This window comes from Hemiscyllium ocellatum, chromosome 48, assembly GCF_020745735.1.
Source record: "Hemiscyllium ocellatum isolate sHemOce1 chromosome 48, sHemOce1.pat.X.cur, whole genome shotgun sequence".
Classification (NCBI taxonomy): domain Eukaryota; kingdom Metazoa; phylum Chordata; class Chondrichthyes; order Orectolobiformes; family Hemiscylliidae; genus Hemiscyllium; species Hemiscyllium ocellatum.
In genome coordinates, this window is record NC_083448.1 from 13,288,162 (window position 1) to 13,300,240 (window position 12,079).

Below are 12,079 nucleotides of genomic sequence, written 5' to 3' on the forward strand. Positions count from 1 at the left end.
ATTTCTGGGTTTTTTGTGACAGCATACTGGGAGTTTTTACGACCTTTCTGACTACGTTAATAATTATTTATTATTTCCCTTGGATTTGGAACCAATTTAAGTGTTGACTTCCTCTGTAGGATAATTCAAGTGCCATGTAAAGTTGGTATTTGAAATGCAGTAATGTTTAAACAGGTCGCTTGATTTGTCACTGTTTTCTGAAGCTGGACCAATCCTCCACCAAGTACAGATTGCTGTGAAGGTTTATACTTGTATTACTGGTTTAAATTTGAGTAGCAGTAGGAAATCAAGTTGATTAGTGTCTCTGAAAATAGTGCACATTTGGACCTGCATCAGGCAGGTTCGAGTAGAACTGGGTTTACTTGAATTCAGCAACCTATAGGGGCAAGGAACAACTAGAAATGGTGCAATAAACATGATGAGAAATTGTAGAAGTGGTGGAAACAACAGTTTGATCATTAATGTGAAATTTCAGACTTCGAGTTCAAATCCTGTGCAATAAATTGTACACTGATGTCTTTTGGTTCTCCAGTTTGTCAGAATGTTGATCATGGATACAGCAATGGAACCATCCTGTTTTGCTGAGTAAGACCGTTTTTAACGACTCACGAGATCTTGGGACTAATCAAGCTTGATGAAAAATTAATATGAAATTACCAATACTCTGTTTCCCTCATGATCTCAGTATTTTGAAGAGGTTAAGGTATATTAGGAATTAATAACTTTAATTGATTCAAGGACCCATCAAAATTTAAGCTTTGTATTGAACTTTAAAACCTTAATGGTCTACAGACACCTGGAAATGGCTTGTGTACATTTCCTACCCAATGACTACCATTGGTCTTGTTAACAAACATGTAGATCTTTTCACATTATTTAGGGGAGTTATCCATCATACCTTGACCAATTTTTATTAGTGATATGATCTCAGCTGTTATTGTTACTGAGCAAGTCATCACAGACTGAAATCTGGCTTGATATATTGTCACTTTGATTCTAATGAGATGGTTTCTCACTTCACCATGAGCATATAATGTTGCCATTGTGTGTTGAACTACAGAACAGAAATTGTTTTGCATGAGGAGTGATCATAAAAATGCAATAAACCAGACCATTAGACATGGAATTCAATATTTTGAAACGTGGTGAAATGCAGTCCCATGAATCCCAAAAACACTTATTTCCTGAGTGCAAAACAGCCATGCATGGTGGATGTTTTAAGTCTATGTTCAGAGATGTTATGACACAGCTCCAGAGCTGCTAGGATTTGTGCCTTCTGATCCAAAGATATGGATGCTACCACTGCAACACAAGCTCAGCCCTGTATGATACACTCGACAATTCTCAAACCAAAAATGCCTTTCTGCGATGCCTTGATGCATTTCTTTAACTTAAGCTTTTAGTTGGGAAAATGTGATACTATCTTGGAGCGATCATACACGTGACCGCAAAAGTTCTTCAAATAACCTTATCATGGTTTTACACCAAAGTGTTTGGGACCATCACTAACTCTTTGGTCAAATGTAGTGTAGTGTTGAAAACTCTAACTATTTTGTCCCTTCCTCACAAAAATTGGTCCACCATTCAATATGAACCTTGCTGATCATCTTCCTTAATGCCAAATTTCTGATTTCTCCTGTCACAAAGCTGGTCCTTGTACCAGGTTAATGTGCTGTTGAGTTATTTTCAGAGAGGGAGTAATTGGCCAGGCTCCAAATGACCTGGGTTTAATTTTGGGGACCTTTTTGGTTACTCCGAATAGGTAATGCCTTTGGCCAAAGGCTTTCCTGTTTTTAAAACAAAGTATAATAAAAGGGGAGCAGCCAGCTAGCTATGTAGCTAGCATTCCTTTAGATTAAAGTTAGTTCAGCGGCTCTGTGTGTATGTGAAGAAAGACTGCTGGTACTCTCTCTCCTCCTGCCCTTCTGATTTCGTAAAATGTAAGTGTTGTCATTTTGACTCTGTACTCAGGGGTTCATTTATTGAGATTGCTGCAAGTGTTTTGGGACAGCATCATTAAAGTCAGAAAAGCCTGTAGGGTTCAGATAGGATAAGTTATTCAGGTGTTCTATTTTTGGTTCGTTGTACTTCATTACATAATTTTGTAAATAAATTTGGTTAAAAACTCAGCAGTCTGACCAGCTGATGTGGATAATCCTGAGGTACTATAGACTTACTGGAAATTAGTAGCAAAGTAGTGGTCTGGGCCACCTGCCTAAAATGTTTTGAGGGGTCAGGTGTGGTCCATAAAACTCCCAACACCATTGTTGCCTCTAAAACTCTTAAATTTATTTGTCTTTTTATTGAATATATTCAGTGACTTAGCCTCTCCAACCTCCTTTGGTGGGTAATTCCTCAGGTTTGCCATCCTCTGAGTGAAGAAACCTATCCTTATTTCAGTCCTAAATGGTCCACTCTGCATTCTGAGATGGTGTACCTTGGTTCTGCAATCGTCAACCAGAAAAAGCTTTCTCCTGCATCTTGTCTGTCCAGCCTTGTTTAAATCATATACATGTTAATCAGATTCAAGCTAATCTTTCTCAACTGTAATATATGCTGGCCGAGTCAAATCAATCTTTCCTCATTGGACAGTCTTGACATCAACGGCATCAGCTGAGTGAACCTCTGCTGTCCTTCAATGGCAAGTTTCTTGGGTCGGGAGACCAAAGCTGCACTGCATATTTCAAGTGTCTTCAAGGCCCAGTTGTATTGCAGTAAGGCATCCCCACTTTGGAAGGCAATTTCTTTTCCAAAGAAAGCAAGCCTTGATTTGCCTGTTTATTGTCCTTTGTTCACAAGGACAGTCTGTGCATCCATACCTGCTAATCTATGACTATTTAAGTATGGCTCTTCCTGATTTTTATATGGAGAGCATGACTTAACACTTAGTCACATTGTTTACATCTGCTGAAGTCACTGACACGTCCTTGTATCTTTGGCATAACACTCAATCCTTCCAGTTTTGTCTCATTAAATTTGGAAATATTGCATATAGTTCCATCATATCAGTCATTTATACATAGTAGGAATAGTTGGGGCCAAAACACCGATTGTTGTGGCTCCCATGAGTCTCTGCCTGCCACTCGTAGAGTCATACAGAATAGCAACAGATCCTGTGATTCAACTAATCCATGTCGACCATTTTCCCAAATCATTAGTCCCACTTGTCTGTGTTTGGGCCATAACCCTCCAAGCCTTTCTCTTTGGAAACTTAATGACTATCTTATAAATGTTGTTAACTGTGCCTGCATCCTCCGCTGTTGATTCCACACATGAACTGCTTTTTTTTTAAAAATAATGCCCCTCATGTCCTTGTTGAACTTCCTGTTTGCACCTTAAAAATGCACTTCATAGTCGTAAAATGTTCTGAAAATGCATATTGTTTATATCTATTGGTTGGCCCTTAACTGTTCTACTAGTTGCATTCTCATAGCAGTAAAGATTTTTAACAGCTAACCCAATAATGCAACTTTTAAAAAGAGGTTTTGTGATTTTCACATGAAAGAAGTGAAGCTATCACTGTTTTCTAACAGATGAAAGGCTTAACACAATCAATTTTTCAATGTATAATTTCATTTGCATCACTTTGTAAATTTTTGCTATAAATTCTGTTACGATCAAGCCCTCCACTATCACTTGATGAAGGAGCGTTGCTCTGAAAGCTAGTGTGCTTTCAATTAAACCTGTTGGACTATAACCTGGTGTGTGATTTTTAACTTTGTACACCCCAGTCCAACACTGGCATCTCCAAATCATGACAGTTTATCCTATTTTTGAGAGCGGTACCTATTCATGTTCCTAATTGATACCTTCATATGTATCCTCTGACTTGTGCTTCACTCTAATATAATCTGAGTTTCAGGCAGACACTTGCCACAGGAATACATGATTATGTCTGAAGTACTTGCTTTGTTCATTCAGGTGTTCCTCCCCTTGTCTCTTGTAGTCAGCAAAATTGATAGAAACTCAAAACGGTGTGAAGAACTCTCAGCACTTGGTTCAACTAAGTAATCTTATAACACAAAATGTGCTGTTGGACTGAAAACAACACCGCAAGTTGACAGACAAGGATATAATGAGTTCTAATGATTGCAAATATTCATGTATGATGGACTTAGCAAAGAATATCATTCCTACTCTTGCCATTGATGTTGGTTCCTGAATTTCTATCATGTTTAGTTGTTATTCGTGTGAATTATTATGTGATGACTTGAGTTGCATTGACCATTGATAAGTCCACTGGCTGAATCTAATCTGCCTTAACACATGAAATGTGCTTGAGGCATGTATCCTTGATCTGGTATGATTCTTTGGTGTTGGCTGGCTCCAGCAATTAATGATTCTTGGTATGAACCTAAGCATTGAGTATCAGCAGAATATAGAGGTGTAGGATGTGGGCCTAAAATACATTTATTCCAACAAGTTGTCATTTGCCAGCAAATGATCTCACAGCATCCCTGCCTGCGCATAAATTCCACCCAAATGGAATAGATTTCTAGAAACCATCTCACTTGTTCGTCCTGTGTGCCGCACACTGAAATGGATCCCAATTGTCACGGCTTCCCTGGTCAGCTGTGCAACCCTGACCATCCCGATGACCTTCACAGGACCAGGAAATCGAAGGACATTTGGGGGTGCATGTGCAACTGCCCCTGGAAAATAATGGAGTTCCCGGAATTGAGGACTGAGTACTTTGCATGTGGAAAATCATTCGGACACAAGGAATTTAAAGTTTTGATTGAAGCATATTGTGGAATTTCACATTTTTTAATTAAATTGGCCATTGAACCATTTAAAAATAAACAATATCTTTGTAATTGAGCAGTTGTCGAGCAGTATAGAGATGATGAAAAAACAGTTTTGCCTTTTCAGGAGCAATTATTGCTTCATGCCATCTGGCAAACTTGAAATCGTGGCTATTTCTGACATGGTGGGGCCAGGGTAACAAGCTGGCTTCACTCCAGCTAGTCTGGAGGAATCAGGCTCAAAAATTGACCGGACCAAAAGAGCAACTCTATCTGAAGCACAGGGCCGAACCGTAGCTCCAGGGCTTACATCTTGTGATTGGACAAATTTACATGTTCTGATGTTGTGCTGCATACTGATTGGTTGGTTTAATGTCGTGATAATTGTCTCTCCTACTAAACTCCAGAAACCTATCAGCGATGGTGCAATTTATAATTGGTTTGGCAAGACACATGAAACAGAATTGATTTCCATTATCCAAAACTACAAGTTTGAATCATATAAATTTATATTTTCCTGTTGTGTATGTAACTTGGAAACAAAAAAAAATGCTGTCTCCCATGAAAGAGGGAGTGAAACTGTGTGAAAATAAAAGATACTAATGGTTAAAATTTCCTTTAGCGCTTTTAATTGCTGGCTTTTGTTGAAGGTTTTAAAGTACAAACTCATCCTTATTGAAGTCAAGGTAGTGCCAGCTGACTATTGGAATGCTGAGTGTAGCTTAGTTTGTTCTGATCCTATCCTGACATGCCATTCTCCCAGTTTCCATTTTGACCAATAATTGCTGATTAGGCAACAGCAAGTGGAGGACAATTGAAACAGTTAAATTATTGCTAACGTGTTTAATATTTGCCCTTGCTAACTAGGAATCTGAATTATGACCTATTTGTGTGCTTGGCAGCCCCCAAGTACCTTCAGCTACTCAGCTAGCAACAAGGTATTCAGCATCTTTTGCTCCATGTATGCAGGTAAAAAATAATGTATATATAGATCCCATTGCCTTGAAACATGTCCAAGTGTTTAAATGTATGATGAATTACATTGGAACACAGTGATAATTGTACAACTGTGGTGACCTTGTGTCACAAAGTGCAATCCCACAATTAATGATGAATTGAGGGGTTTTTTTTGCCCCAAACTTATTCACTGCTCCAAACAAGGTGAGCAGTGATTGCCAACCCGATTGACTCAGAAGTGTTGGTTACCTGTATTTTGGAGCTGCTGTACACAATATTAAGGAGCTAGTCCCACAAATGTGTTTTGGTTGGAGTTGAAGGTGGTGGGGATGATTATCCAAAATGTTCACCTGGTAATAAATGTCCACTTGCAGCAAATTGCTTTGGGATGGCACAGATGGCTGAGTGTGCAATGTTTCATAGAGAACTTCATACTGCTGCTTTAAGATCCACCTGCTCACAGATGTTATACAAGAATGAATGCATACTCAGTGGAAAATAGCCATTTACTTGCATCCGTTGCCATAGAAGTATGTTATTTCCATGTGAACAGTATAACCATCTGCTTTGAGTGTCTTAGTCTAAAGTATGACAATCAGACAAGTGATAGCAAGGCTTCATTTTTTCAGTTCCTGAATTGAACACCAACACTGGATGTGTGACATATCTCCTCAGCTTTTGGGTATGGGTTAATGGATCTGTGTATTGACATTTTTTTACTTATGTTGTCTACCCTTTCCAACTTGAAGACTGGTTCAGTGACAAACTAGATCTCTAGGCAATGCAGATATAAATACATTCTTTCAGGGACTTAGCAGTGTGTGCACTGCCAAAGAATTTCTCCTCCAGTGTCAGTACGAAGACTCCACCAATTGGACTGAATCGACGACACTTGACTTGATGAGTAGATTTCCTTAGCAAAAAGAGGAAAGGAAAGCCTTGCAACATAGCAAGTACAAGTGTTAAGTTTGTCCCAGTCAATTTCAGCAGTATCCATGTGAAGGATTGCCACCTCAATGAATGAGCCACATTCTGGTACTCTCTATAAACTCCATCATCTAAAACTCTAATAACTTGCATTTGCACAGCATTCTTTGGTACATCACCTCTGTGCATTTTGATCTGCATTGGCTTGATCTTAAAACCTGTTTCTATATCTTTCCAAGGCTTTTTGACTGCTTGTCTCTGTGACCGTCTTGGGCTCCACAACCCTCAGGCCGATCTGCCCTCCTCCAGTTCGAGACTGTTGTCCATCACCGACTCGAATCACAACCATTGATTATAGTTCATTCATCGCTAGGGCTGTCAGCTCTAAAATAAAACCCAGCATGCTGGAGATCTGAAACAAAAGAAAAAATTCTGGAGAAAGTCTGGTGTAGCCACATCTGTGGAGAGAAAACAAGTCATGTTTGACTCCAGTGACCCTTCAGAAATGCTTTGAACACAATTCTGAAGAAGGTCATGGGACTGCAACATTCGTTCTGTTTTCTTGCCACAGATATGGCCAGACCTGCTGAGGCTCTTGCGCACTTTTTACTGATGTCGTCCTGTGTCTTAGTATGGCTTCATGTCAAGTTTTATTTCATCATGCTGTTCTGTCGAATTTTATTATCTCAAAGCTACAATGTAAATAAATGTGATGTTGGAGTCAGGGATGTGAAGGTATTGCTCTGGAACATAGGGGAACTTGCTCAGAGCAAGAAGATGTAGCAGGCAGACTTAATCTGTTGTATTGGTATTTTAACAGTTAACAAATGCCTGCAGGGTGCTCCACAAAATGTTTCAAATTAATATTGGTTTTCTGTCTTGTTTATGTGTGCATGGGTGAAGTCAGTTTAATCCCTTCCTTGATATCTGGTTTGAACATGAATTACGATGTTGCAGAACTAACTGCTGCTGGTCCAATCTGTTTATGAACTGTATCTGAACTTGCACTTGAACCTTGGATCTTCTCTCACCTGTGATCCACTGCACTCTAAACATGATTAAGTTGGGAGCAGTTGGCTGAACTCCCAGTGCTGTCGGTTGCAGTTTTGAGAGAAAAAAGTAGAGTGCAGAAATGTTGAAGTCCAGACTGGCTGTCCCGTTTCCAAGGCAACTACAGTCGCACAAGAAGGTTGTATTCAGCTTTCAAAATTGTAGATAGTTCGAAGTAGGCATAACCAAAATGCAGCCGCACAGTGGCAATTGATATTGGATACCGTCACAACATAGAGAAGCTTTGCCATGATATGAGAAATGAGTAGCTGTGATATGAATTTGGCCTCCAACCCATCTCTGGTTTCCCATTCATAACAAGAGTGCTCCAGATTGTGAAGGAATAAGCAGACCATATTGGTTCACCTCTATGGTTTTGCAAAATACACAAAATGTGTACGTTGCTGGCTGGGACATTGCTTATGCCTAACTGCCCTTAAGGCGGTGATGGTGAGTTATCTCCTTCGGAATGTAGATGCATAATTTTTGGAAAGGAGCACCAAGATCTTGACCCTGCAACAATGAAGAGTGATGGAGGTTTCAGTCAGGTGGTTGTTTGGTTTGGAGGAAACTTGCAAATAATTTGTTCCAATAAATACATCTTTGTGCTTCCAGATGGTAGAAATTGTGGGTTTGGAAACAGCTATCATCTTGAATTGCAGCACTTGAATTTTAAGATGTGGACACAGTTGCCGCTGTTCATCACTAATGCGTCACTAATGTCAGTGCACGTTGAAGCTGGTGGATCTGATGGCGATCAAACAAGCTGCTTCATCCAGCATGCTGTTGAGCACACATGCAAATGGAAGATGAAGGACTTTATGGTTGCTAGTGTTGTCTTGCACAACAAGGGTTTCCAAATAGCTCTGATGAGCTAACTTTACCAAGCTGTGTAACTGTTGCTCTTTAAAAAAATCCATTTAATTGTTTTGTAAAAATGGTTTGAAACTTTAATTCAAATAGCATGGTCAGAAACATTTCACTTATTTGCTCAGCCACGTTGTCAAATTCAAAGTAATTGAATATTGTCCAGTGTCTGTCTGGACTTTATCTAACTATCAGTTCTGATTATTGACTTGGAAGACTTCAATTCAATCATAGAGCAGAGGAATGCTTCAGAGTTGGAGCCTGTAATGAATAAAAAGGAACAGACATAATTCGACGTTCAGAAGAAAATCACTGAGAAAGATCAGAATAGAATATGCAGCAAGACTTGGCATCATTACAAAATGAAATTGAGTTCATATAAGTGGGGAAAACGTGAGATGTAACACACTTTGAGCAAATCGAATAGAAGAAGGTGGAAAGAAGAATAAAAAATCAAGTCTTTGATTATAGGCAGTGGAAGGTAAATGTGGGAGAAATTAAAGGACACAAGATTTCATGGTGCAAAGGCAAAGAGGTAGCTAACGTGACCAGTAAAGAAACAATGAGTAGATCATCAAATTTGCAAAACTGTCATTCAAAGCAAAAGGAAAATGGGGAAATGGACTTGGAAACAAAAAAAAAATAAAAATCACTTGTGAGCAGAGGTTACAATTTAAAATTGTTGAACTCAGGATTAAATCCCTAAGATTAAGTGTGATCCAGTTCCAGGATGAAGGGTGCTTCTTTGAGTTCATGTAAACTTTATTGGAAAATTGCAGAAGGTAAAGGAAAAAAAAGTCAAAATTGGAGCCAAGAAAGTTGTTCTAACTGCTGACACGTTATTGCTTATCTGTGACCTAACTCCATGTTGGTACATTTATCAATACTCGGATTCCTGAAGTCCCAGATCTCTTGATCATAAAGCACTTGTTGCATGATGATGAGGTTTCCAATGTTATAACCATATTTTGATGCAGAAGTATTGGCAAGACAGCTGGCTGTCACTTCGGGGCTATGGTATAACCCTGCCTAAGCAGGTGACTAGTTTCTCAACAAGTACTCGGGATGAACAAATGTGAAATCTGGTAGCCTGAGAGCCCAGCAGAAATTGAGGGATGTTTGCTGCTGTTAATTTTGACTGAAAATCATTGTGTGCATTTTGGTTTTTGGTCTTGTGGCTGATGCATTCCAGCAATTCAGAGAAATTGTGTGCTCAGTCCTTAGTGAATCCAGTATGGCTGAGAGACTGCGATGAGTTGAAATTGGTTGTGAACAAGGCAGGTCACAAGATTGAAATTAAACAGGCTGTACCAAAAACTACTTTGAAGCTAAGAACTAAGTACATTTACTTAAATTTGTTTTGTGGACTACAAGTTAATTTGGAACTTGGGAAGATTTTGATAATCTTTGTATTGATGTTCAACATTATTTGAAGTTTTAAGTAATGAATAAGCCTCATTACCTTTGGCTTCATGATGATCCTTCAATAAGAATTTTGTAACTGTTGAGCAAAGTTGCAAGACAGCGTGAAAGACACAATTGCATGGTCACGTCTCATATGATTAATACAATTTCTAAAGAGATCATTTGAAGCAAAAAGTTCCAAGCTTTTCAAAATAATAGAATTTGTTAATGTCACAGAAAAGGTCTTATAGTACCCAGATCATTGATGCATTAAAATTAATGTGTAATTGTTTTGCAGCTAAACATCTGTCTAACGAATGCTGTCTAAAAATATTGTCCAATCTTTCGAAGGTGAATTCTGTGTACCTGGAACCTATAGATCCTAACAAGTCGCACTCTCAGTGCCAGACTCTGTATTGAGGTTGAGCAAGTTTCCATCCCAAAATAAGAACATTGGCAGAATGCAAGGCTGTTGGGTTGCAATTTTTGTTTCCAAGGTAAGTACAAGCAATTATCACTCAGATGTGGAGCTGTATCAGCCGTCTCAAGAAAGTGGGGCAGGAGTGGCAACCGGTCCAAGACTGAAGGAGTTTTTCTGAAATATTTTCGAGCTGTGCAACAGTAGATATGTTCCTTGCTTATTGTCCACTGATAGCCGCTCCTCTTCTCTCTTCACTCTTTCTAATTACCTGGTGTCTTCATTCTCCCCTCACAAAACAATGAAGGTGTATAGTTCAATGGTTGCCAGAAAAAAAAAGGTTCCTGACCAAGTTTTTTCCAATTAACTTTGGGCTGAGTGTGATTGGAATGCACTGCACAAATAAGCAGTTTTCTTCTACACTAATGCAAATAGACTTGGTAGCATTACATACCTGAAGCATTCAGAAACTAATCTGGTCACTCAATAACGGGAGGCCACGAACAGAAGCTGGTAAAGATGTGTTATGATCTTGGTTAAGTAGCCTTTATCAACTACAAGAAATCCAAAATCCCAGTGGGTGAAACAATCAAGCTGCAAAATACCGCAGTTTAAAGGACAAGTCATTTTTGTCATTCACTTTTGGGATGAGGATTTTGCTGGCTCAGCCAGATTTTATTGCTCATCCCTAATGGCCCAGAGGGCAGTTCAGAGTCAGGCACATTGCTGTGGGTCTGGAGTCACATAGAGGCCAGAACAGGTAAGGATGGCAGTTTCCTAAAGACCATAGTGAACCAGTTGAAGAAAGTAATCACAAAATTTTATTTTGAGTCTTCTGTATTTTAAACCCAAAGCTGAAGTATCTTAAGCATGAATTAACAAAACGCCAGTCAGCAAAAACAACGATGTAACAGTATTAAACGTCAGATAAAAACGAGACTAAAGAATTGGCTTGGCAGCTCATCCAGGGTTTCTGTCGTCAATCCCGGTCACGAAATTTTTAACTACAATCTTGAGAAGACCTTGAACTCCACTTAGAGGATTTAACCGAAACTAAACTTATCTGAAGTGCAAGGAGGAAATGCTGGAGAAACTCAGCAGAAATGACGGGAACGGTGATGGGATAAAGACCGTTAACGTTTTTGAGTCGGACGACTGATTTTTCTCTCAGTATTGGGACAAGAAACTCGGTTTGTCAGCAAATCTCTTTCATATGGGATGGCGGACAATTGCATGTAGCGGACGACGAATTGTGCCAGGACAGGCAAGTTCGAAACTATTTTGGATTGTTAAGTATTGCTGCAGATTTTCACTCTTCTTATGCCTACTCTAATTTGCAAAAGAAAGCCGAATCGCTTTCAACAAAGGAAACAAGTCATCCCAATGAACATAGTTTCTCGAATGCTCTATCAAGCTGTACAGATGATCTTGATAGAAAACAAAGCCAAGATAGAGCCTTGTCGCACGTTGATTTGATTGAAACCAATCGGGACAGCAAAGGGGCTGGACTTGGCTTAAAGTTGGGTGCGGCGAAGCGCATGCCTGTAGCTGCAGCCTCATCTATTCTTGTTGGGCTGTCTCCCAATTGGAAACGGTCGGCCATAAAGAGGAGGCTGCAAGAGGCATAAAAAAATACGTTATTTAAGAAGAATCGCAACCGGTCTGTAGCTGCAACTTCTGCTTTGGGCATTTTCGTGTTCGAATCCGCTGA